Consider the following 8,042-nt stretch of genomic DNA (forward strand, 5'->3'; position numbering starts at 1 on the left):
AGTATCTGAGGGTGTCAGTCAGTGTCAGAGAGTGATAGAGTGTGTCTGAGAGTGTCAGAGAGTGTCAGAGTGTGTCAGAGAATGTCAGAGAGCGATAGAGTGTGTCAGAGAGTGTCAGAGAGCGTCAGAGAGTGTCAGAGAGTGATAGAGAGTGTCAGAGAGTGTCAGAGTGTGTCAGGGAGTGTCAGAGAGTGATAGAGAGTTTCAGAGAGAGTGTAAGTGTGTCAGTGAGTTGCAGAGTGTCAGAGAGTGAGAGAGAGTGTCTGAGAGTGTCTGAGAGATACAGAGAGTGTCTGAGAGTTTCAGTGAGTGTCAGAAAGTGATAGAGAGTGTCTGAGAGTGTCTGAGAGTGTCAGCGAGTGATAGAGAGTGATAGAGAGTGTCTGAGAGTGTCTGGGAGTGTCAGAGATTGTCAGACAGTGTCAGAGAGTGATAGAAGGTGTCTGAGACTGTCTGAGAGTCTCTGAGAGTGTCAGAGAGTGTCAGAGAGTGATAGAAAGTGTCAGAGAGTGTCTGAGAGTTTCAGAGAGTTATAGAACGTGTCAGAGAGTGTCTCAGAGAGTCAGAGAGAGACAGAGAGTGTCAGAGAGTGATAGAGAGTGTCTGAGAGTTTCAGAGAGTGATAGAGAGTGAAAGAGTGTGATACAGAGAGTGTCTTTGAGTGTCAGAGAGTGTCAGAGAGTGATAGAGAATGTCAGAGAGTGATCGAGAGTGTCTGAGAGTTTCTATGAGTGACAGAATGTGTCAGAGAGTGTCAGAGTTTGTCAGAGAGTAACAGAGAGTGACAGAGAGTGGTAGAGTATCTGAGTGTGTCAGAGTATGTCAGAGAGTGTCAGAGAGAGATAGAGAGGGTTAGAGAGTGATAGAGAGTGTCTGAGAGTGTCAGAGAGTGTCAGAGAGTGTCTGAGAGCGATCGAGAGTGTCTGAGAGTTATCGAGAGTGTCTGAGAGTGTCTGAGACTGTCTGAGAGTGTCTGAGACTGTCAGAGTGTGTCAGAGAGTGATAGAGAGTGATAGAGAGTGTCTGAGAGTGCCAGACAGTGTCAGAGTGTGCCAGAGAGTGTCAGAGAGTGATAGAGAGTGATGGAGAGTGTCTGAGAGTGTCTGAGATAGTCAGAGAGTGTCTGAGAGTGTCAGAGAGTTTCTGACAGTGTCAGAGAGTGATGGAGAGTGAGAGTGTCATGGAGAATCTGAGAGTGTTAGGGAGTGATAGGGAGTGTCATAGAGGGATAGAGAGTGAAAGAGAGTGTCTGAGAGTGTCAGAGATTGTCAGACAGTGTCAGAGAGAGATAGAAAGTGTCTGAGACTGTCTGAGATTATCTGAGAGTGTCAGAGAGTGTCAGAGTGTGATAGAAAGTGTCAGAGAGTGTCTGAGACGTTCAGAGAGTGATATGAAGTGTCAGAGAGTGTCAGAGAGAGTCAGAGTGAGTCAGAGAGTGTCAGAGAGTGTCAGAGAGTGATAGAGAGTGTCCGAGAGTGGCAGAGAGTAATAGAGAGTGATAGAGTGTGATAGAGAGTGTCTTTGAGTGTCAGAGAGTGATAGAGAATGTCAGAGAGTGATTGAGAGTGTCTGAGAGTGTCTGTGAGTGACAGAGTATGTCAGAGAGTGATAGAGAGTGTCAGAAATTGTCAGAGTGTGTCAGAGAGTGTCAGAGTGTGTCAGAGAGTAACAGAGAGGGATAGAGAGTGATAGAGTGTGTCTGAGAGTGTCTGAAAATGTCAGAGTGTGTCAGAGAGTTATAGAGAGTGATAGAGAGTTTCTGAGAGTGTCAGAGTGTGTCAGAGAGTGTCAGAGAGTGATAGAGAGTGTCAGTGAGTGATAGAGACTGTCTGAGAGTTTCAGAGATTGATAGAGAGTGTCAGAGTGTGTCAGAGAGTGTCAGAGAATGTCAGAGTGTGTCAGAGAGTGATAGAGAGTGATAGAGAGTGTCTGAGAGTGTCAGAGTGTGTCAGAGAGTGTCAGTGAGTGATAGAGAGTGTCTGAGAGTGTCAGAGATTGATAGAGAGTTTCTGAGAGTGTCAGAGAGTGATAGAAAGTGTCAGAGATTGTCAGAGTGTGTCAGAGATTGTCAGAGAATGTCAGAGTGTGTCAGAGAGTAACAGAGAGTGATAGAGATTGATAGAGAGTGTCAGAGAGAGTCATAGACTGTCAGAGTGTGTCAGAGTTTGATAGAGAGTGAGAGAGAGAGTGTCTGAGAGTGTCTGAGAATGTCAGAGAATGTCAGAGAGTGATAGAGAGTGTCAGAGAGTGTCAGAGAGTGATAGAGCGTGATTAGCGAGTGTCTGAGAGTGTCAGAGTGTCAGAGTGTGTCAGAGAGTGTCAGAGAGTGATATAAAGTGTCTGAGAGTGTCAGAGAGTGATAGAGAGTGTCAAATTGTGTCAGTGAATGATAGAGAGTGATAGAGAGTGTCAGAGAGTTTCAGAGTGTGTCAGAGAGTGTCTGAGAGTGACAGAGAGTATCTGAGGGTGTCAGTCAGTGTCAGAGAGTGATAGAGTGTGTCTGAGAGTGTCAGAGAGTGTCAGAGTGTGTCAGAGAATGTCAGAGAGCGATAGAGTGTGTCAGAGAGTGTCAGAGAGTTATAGAACGTGTCAGAGAGTGTCTCAGAGAGTCAGAGAGAGACAGAGAGTGTCAGAGAGTGATAGAGAGTGTCTCAGAGAGTCAGAGAGAGACAGAGAGTTTCAGAGATTGATAGAGAGTGTCAGAGTGTGTCAGAGAGTGTCAGAGAATGTCAGAGTGTGTCAGAGAGTGATAGAGAGTGATAGAGAGTCTCTGAGAGTGTCAGAGTGTGTCAGAGAGTGTCAGAGAGTGATAGAGAGTGTCAGTGAGTGATAGAGAGTGTCTGAGAGTGTCAGAGATTGACAGAGAGTGTCTGAGAGTGTCAGAGAGTGATAGAGAGTGTCAGAGAGTGATAGAAAGTGTCAGAGATTGTCAGAGTGTGTCACAGATTGTCAGAGAATGTCAGAGTGTGTCAGAGAGTAACAGAGAGTGATAGAGAGTGAAAGAGAGTGTCAGAGAGTGTCATAGACTGTCAGAGTGTGACAGAGTTTGATAGAGAGTGAGAGAGAGTGTCTGAGAATGTCTGAGAGTGTCAGAGACAGTCAGAGAGTGATAGAGAGTGTCAGAGATTGTCAGAGAGTGTCAGAGAGTGATAGAGAGTGATTAGCGAGTCTCTGAGAGTGTCAGAGTGTCAGAGTGTGTCAGAGAGTGTCAGAGAGTGATATAAAGTGTCTGAGAGTGTCAGAGAGTGATAGAGAGTGTCAAATTGTGTCAGAGAATGATAGAGAGTGATAGAGAGTGTCAGAGAGTTTCAGAATGTGTCAGAGAGTGTCAGAGAGTGACAGAAAGTGTCAGAGAGTGTCTGAGAGTGACAGAGAGTATCTGAGGGTGTCAGTCAGTGTCAGAGAGTGATAGAGTGTGTCTGAGAGTGTCAGAGAGTGTCAGAGTGTGTCAGAGAATGTCAGAGAGCGATAGAGTGTGTCAGAGAGTATCAGAGAGCGTCGGAGAGTGTCAGAGAGTGATAGAGAGTGTCAGAGAGTGTCAGAGTGTGTCAGAGAGTGTCAGACAGTGATAGAGAGTTTCAGAGAGAGTGTAAGTGTGTCAGCGAGTTTCAGAGTGTCAGAGAGTGAGAGAGAGTGTCTGAGAGTGTCTGAGAGATACAGAGAGTGTCTGAGAGTTTCAGTGAGTGTCAGAAAGAGATAGAGAGTGTCTGAGAGTGTCTGAGAGTGTCTGAGAGTGTCAGCGAGTGATAGAGAGTGATAGAGAGTGTCTGAGAGTGTCTGGGAGTGTCAGAGATTGTCAGACAGTGTCAGAGAGTGATAGAAGGTGTCTGAGACTGTCTGAGAGTCTCTGAGAGTGTCAGAGAGTGTCAGAGAGTGATAGAAGGTGTCAGAGAGTGTCTGAGAGTTTCAGAGAGTTATAGAACGTGTCAGAGAGTGTCTCAGAGAGTCAGAGAGAGACAGAGTGTCAGAGAGTGATAGAGAGTGTCTGAGAGTGTCAGAGAGTGATAGAGAGTGAAAGAGTGTGATACAGAGAGTGTCTTTGAGTGTCAGAGAGTGTCAGAGAGTGATAGAGAATGTCAGAGAGTGATCGAGAGTGTCTGAGAGTTTCTATGAGTGACAGAATGTGTCAGAGAGTGTCAGAGTTTGTCAGAGAGTAACAGAGAGTGACAGAGAGTGGTAGAGTGTCAGAGAGTGTCTGAGAGCGATCGAGAGTGTCTGAGAGTTATCGAGAGTGTCTGAGAGTGTCTGAGACTGTCTGAGAGTGTCTGAGACTGTCAGAGTGTGTCAGAGAGTGATAGAGAGCGATAGAGAGTGTCTGAGAGTGCCAGACAGTGTCAGAGTGTGCCAGAGAGTGTCAGAGAGTGATGGAGAGTGACGGAGAGTGTCTGAGAGTGTCTGAGAGAGTCAGAGAGTGTCTGAGAGTGTCAGAAAGTTTCTGACAGTGTCAGAGAGTGATGGAGAGTGAAAGAGAGTGTCATGGAGAATCTGAGAGTGTTAGGGAGTGATAGGGAGTGTCATAGAGGGATAGAGAGTGAAAGAGAGTGTCTGAGAGTATCAGAGATTGTCAGACAGTGTCAGAGAGAGATAGAAAGTGTCTGAGACTGTCTGAGATTATCTGAGAGTGTCAGAGAGTGTCAGAGTGTGATAGAAAGTGTCAGAGAGTGTCTGAGAGGTTCAGAGAGTGATATGAAGTGTCAGAGAGTGTCAGAGAGTGTCAGAGAGTGTCAGAGAGTGATAGAGAGTGTCCGAGAGTGGCAGGGAGTGATAGAGAGTGATAGAGTGTGATAGAGAGTGTATTTGAGTGTCAGAGAGTGATAGAGAGAGTCAGAAATAGTCAGAGTGTGTCAGAGAGTGTCAGAGTGTGTCAGAGAGTAACAGAGAGGGATAGAGAGTGATAGAGTGTGTCTGAGAGTGTCTGAAAATGTCAGAGTGTGTCAGAGAGTGATAGAGAGTGATAGAGAGTGTCTGAGAGTGTCAGAGTGTGTCAGAGAGTGTCAGAGAGTGATAGAGAGTGTCAGTGAGTGATAGAGACTGTCTGAGAGTTTCAGAGATTGATAGAGAGTGTCAGAGTGTGTCAGAGAGTGTCAGAGAATGTCAGAGTGTGTCAGAGAGTGATAGAGAGTGATAGAGAGTGTCTGAGAGTGTCAGAGTGTGTCAGAGAGTGTCAGTGAGTGATAGAGAGTGTCTGAGAGTGTCAGAGATTGATAGAGAGTTTCTGAGAGTGTCAGAGAGTGACAGAAAGTGTCAGAGATTGTCAGAGTGTGTCAGAGATTGTCAGAGAATGTCAGAGTGTGTCAGAGAGTAACAGAGAGTGATAGAGATTGATAGAGATTGTCAGAGAGAGTCATAGACTGTCAGAGTGTGTCAGAGTTTGATAGAGAGTGAGAGAGAGAGTGTCTGAGAGTGTCTGAGAATGTCAGAGACAGTCAGAGAGTGATAGAGAGTGTCAGAGAGTGTCAGAGAGTGATAGAGAGTGATTCGCGAGTGTCTGAGAGTGTCAGAGTGTCAGAGTGTGTCAGAGAGTGTCAGAGAGTGATATAAAGTGTCTGAGAGTGTCAGAGAGTGATAGAGAGTGTCAAATTGTGTCAGAGAATGATAGAGAGTGATAGAGAGTTTCAGAGTGTGTCAGAGAGTGTCTGAGAGTGACAGAGAGTATCTGAGTGTGTCAGTTAGTGTCAGAGAGTGATAGAGTGTGTCTGAGAGTGTCAGAGAGTGTCAGAGTGTGTCAGAGAATGTCAGAGAGCGATAGAGTGTGTCAGAGAGTGTCAGAGAGTGTCAGAGAGTGTCAGAGAGTGATAGAGAGTGTCAGAGTGTGTCAGAGAGTGTCAGAGAGTGTCAGAGAGTGATAGAGAGATTCAGAGAGAGTGTAAGTGTGTCAGCGAAGTTCAGAGTGTCAGAGAGTGAGAGAGAGTGTCTGAGAGTGTCTGAGAGATACAGAGTGTGTCTGAGAGTTTCACTGAGTGTCAGAGAGTGTCAGAGAGTGACATAAATTGTCAGAGAGTGATAGAGAGTGTCTGAGAGTGTCTGAGAGTGACAGAGAGTGTCTGAGGGTGTCAGTCAGTGTCAGAGAGTGATAGAGTGTGTCTGAGAGTGTCTGAGAGTGTCAGAGTGTGTCAGAGAATGTCAGAGAGCGATAGAGAGTGTCAGGGAGTCTCAGAGAGTGTCAGAGAGTGATAGAGAGTGTCAGAGAGTGTCAGAGTGTGGCAGAGAGTGTCAGAGAGTGATAGAGAGTTTCAGAGAGAGTGTGAGTGTGTCAGAGAGTTTCAGAGTGTCAGAGAGTGAGAGAGAGTGTCTGAGAGTGTCTGAGAGATACAGAGAGTGTCTGAGAGTTTCAGTGTGTGTCAGAGAGTGATAGAGAGTGTCTGAGAGTGTCAGCGAGTGACAGAGAGTGATAGAGAGTGTCTGAGAGTTTCTGAGAGTGTCTGAGAGTGTCAGCGAGTGATAGAGAGTTTCTGAGAGTTTCTGAGAATGATAGAGAGTGTCAGAGAGTGTCAGAGAGTGATAGAGAGTGATAGAGAGTGTCTGAGAGTGTCAGAGAATGTCAGAGATTGATAGAGATTGTCTGAGCGTGTCTGAGTGTGTCAGTGAGTGTCAGAGAGTGATGGAGAGTGTCTGAGAGTGTCTGAGAGTGTCAGAGATTGTCAGAGTGTGTCAGACAGTGATAGAGAGTTTCAGAGAGTGATAGAGAATGTCAGAGAGTGATTGAGAGTGTCTGCGAGTGTCTCTGAGTGACAGAGTATGTCAGAGAGTGATAGAGAGTGTCAGAGATTGTCAGAGTGTGTCAGAGAGTGTCAGAGAGTAACAGAGAGGGATAGAGAGTGATAGAGAGTGTCTGAGAGTGTCACAAAGTGTCAGAGTGTGTCAGAGAGTGATAGAGAGTGATAGAGAGTGTCTGAGAGTGTCAGAGTGTGTCAGAGAGTGTCAGAGAGTGATAGAGAGTGTCAGAGATTGATAGAGAGTGCCTGAGAGTGTCAGAGTTTGATAGAGTGTGTCTGAGAGTGTCAGAGAGTGATAGAAAGTGTCAGAGAGTGTCAGAGAGTGTCAGAGATTGTCAGAGAATGTCAGAGTGTGTCAGAGAAAATCAGAGAGTGATAGAGAGTGATAGAGAGTGTCAGAGAGTGCCAGAGACTGTCAGAGTGTGTCAGAGTTTGATAGAGAGTGAGAGAGAGTGTCTGAGAGTGTCTGAGAGTGTCAGAGACTGTCAGAGAGTGATAGAGAGTGTCACAGAGTGTCCAAGAGTGTCAGAGAGTGATAGAGAGTGATAGAGTACGATAGAGTGTGTCTTTGAGTGTCAGAGAGTGTCAGAGAGTGATAGAGAATGTCAGAGAGTGATCGAGAGTGTCTGAGAGTGTCTGTGAGTGACAGAGTATGTCAGAGAGTGTCAGAGATTGTCAGAGTGTGTCAGAGAGTGTCAGAGAGTGTCAGAGTGTGTCAGAGAGTAACAGAGAGGGATAGAGACTGATAGAGAGTGTCTGAGAGTGTCACAAAGTGTCAGAGTGTGTCAGAGAGTGATAGAGAGTGTCTGAGAGTGTCAGAGTGTGTCAGAGAGTGTCAGAGAGTGTCAGAGAGTGATAGAGAGTGTCAGAGATTGATAGTGAGTGTCTGAGAGTGTAAGAGTTTGATAGAGAGTGTCTGAGAGTGTCAGAGAGTGATAGAGAGTGTCAGAGAGTGATAGAAAGTGTCAGAGATTGTCAGAGTGTGTCAGAGATTGTCAGAGAATGTCAGAGTGTGTCAGAGAGCAACAGAGAGTGATAGAGAGTGATAGAGAGTGTCAGAGAGTGCCAGAGACTGTCAGAGTGTGTCAGAGTTTGATAGAGAGTGATAGCGAGTGTCTGAGAATGTCAGAGAGTGTCAGAGTGTGTCAGAGAGTGTCAGAGAGTGATAGAGAGTGTCTGAGAGTGTCATAGAGTGATAGAGAGTGTCTGAGAGTGTCAGAGAGTGATAGAGAGTGTCAGAGAGTGATAGAGAGTGATATCGAGTGTCTGAGAGTGTCAGAGAGTGTCAGAGTGTCAGAGAGTGATAGAGAGTGTCTGAGAGTGTCA

Source organism: Heterodontus francisci, chromosome 45, assembly GCF_036365525.1.
Source record: "Heterodontus francisci isolate sHetFra1 chromosome 45, sHetFra1.hap1, whole genome shotgun sequence".
Lineage (NCBI taxonomy): Eukaryota > Metazoa > Chordata > Chondrichthyes > Heterodontiformes > Heterodontidae > Heterodontus > Heterodontus francisci.